Here is a 2,198-nt window from a genome sequence, read left to right on the forward strand (position 1 = left end):
GTACACACAACGTGTACCTTGACAGAAACAAGGATTAGAAATCAATGGTATCAGACTTGTCAACAGCATCTCTGAAAGCCAGAAGTCAAACGAAGGAAAATGATTTCTAACCTTCAAAATTCTGAGAGACAATTTCTAGTTGAATTGTAGAATTCTGCAGCCGGCCAAACCATCAAGCACTAGTAAGGATAAAAGAACTAGAAGGTATGTAAGGCCTCAAATATTTCACTTCCAATTCTTCTGGATGGTGTGCTTCAAGAAAACAACCACAACCACCACAACAAAAATGAGTGAAGAAAAAGACAAAAAAGGGATATGGGATATATAAGCTGTTTAACTCTGTAGAATGGAAAGGAAATTCTCAGGGTGACAGCTCTATTGAGTCCTGAAGACCAAATGGTTCATGTTACAACAAGAAGTCAGTTCTAGGAAGATATGTCCATGAAAGATAAAAATAAAACAGGAAATGATGGGCTATTCCAAATTCTTGGGTCATATTAAAAGGAATTTCTCAAAAAATAAAAAATAAAAGGAATTTCTCAGCTGTGGAATAGAAGTTAAGGATAAATTAATGGTAGGTACATCAAAGGTAAGCAAGACAGAGGGGGGGAAAAGGAAATAACTCCAAGAAAAACAAAGATTTGTATAAAAAAGGAATACAGCTGCACTGTAAGTTAGTTCTACAATGTTTACATTGTCATAATAATAAAAAAAACATCAGTTTGTCCAAAGTGTTATGTTATTATTTGGGGAGGTTGGAGAAGAAAACATGCATGTGTATGTATATATGGTGAGGAGAGAACATGATATAAGAGATAAAATCCTCACCTGTTGTAATAGGAACTGAGTAATGTCTAACGTTGGAAAAGAAATCAGTAAACATCCATGTACATATGCTTTTAGGAATATGGAGATAAAGAATGGAAGACGCAGCTGGAGAAGTTGTTTAGGGGAGGAGGCATCAGAAACAGGCTGTGGGGAGCTTCTCTGTTACATACCAGGGGATATTTGACACTGTGCATTGTTTATTTTTTTAAAAAAACAAACCCTTCCTCCTTTCCCCCAGAAAAGACAGGGCAAAGTCATGTGAATGAACCAATGTCATGGAGAAAAGCACAGGAGGGCCCAGTATTGTTGGGAATGATTGCCCTGAGAAATGAAGATCAGAAGAATCTGAAGGATATGGAAGCCTCAAACATTTCACCTCCAATTCTCCTGGTCCTTTCCCTCTGCAATCACTGGCCGGTGAGGCCAAAGGAGTTCACTCTTCCAAAGACACTTTGAACAATTCGCTCCTTGGTCACCAAATATATTTAATTAAATATATCTTCCACGTTTTTCAAAATTGATGAGTAAAATGGCCCCCTAAGGAATGCCATCCTTCCAGAGAATAAAAAAGCTCATCAACTTCCTACATCACGTGCAGACAATGTGACTAAATTCTCTGGACTACGTGATGCTGCCCTTGCACACACACACACTCACACACACACACACACACACACATGTGCGAACAGCTGGCCCAGACAGAAAGAGCCTTCCCAATTTTTGTTTGCTCTCACAAGGTCAGAGGTAAAAGAAGACAACATCCAACAAAACCAGCAAAACCAGTAAACTTGACTTCATCAACCCACCTCCTTTTCAGTCTTTCTCCAGACCCTTCTGGTCTCTTTCCTACAAAAGCAAGAACTTAATAAGTAACCTTGAGGTAAATACCTACTTCCCGACATCTGCCTTCTGAACCTTTTGTGATAATGCAGGTGATTTTAGTTTGCCCTTTTATAAAGTGAGCCCCACAGGGGCACCTGAGCGGGGCAGTTGGTTAAGTGTCCAACTTTTGGTTTTGGCTCAGGTCGTGATCTAAGGGTCATGAGACTGAGCCCCGCATCAGGCTCCCCGCGCAGTGTGGAGTGTGCTTGAGATTCCCTCTGCCCTCCCTCAACCCCTCTAAAATAAATAAACAAATCTTTAAAAATAAGAAAATAAAGTGGGCCTCACAGCCATTTTCTTCTTCCCTCCAGTGTGGTAACAGCAGCACACCTACATTTATATATATATTTCTTAAGATTTTATTTATTTGACACAGAGAAAGAGAGCACAAGCAGGAGAAGTAGCAGAGAGAGAGGGAGAAGCAGGCTCCCCGCTGAGCAAGGAGCCCGATGTGATGCAGGGCTAGATCCCAGGACACGGGGATCATG

This window comes from Canis aureus, chromosome 26 (genome assembly GCF_053574225.1).
Source record: "Canis aureus isolate CA01 chromosome 26, VMU_Caureus_v.1.0, whole genome shotgun sequence".
In the NCBI taxonomy this organism is placed as follows: Eukaryota; Metazoa; Chordata; class Mammalia; order Carnivora; family Canidae; genus Canis; species Canis aureus.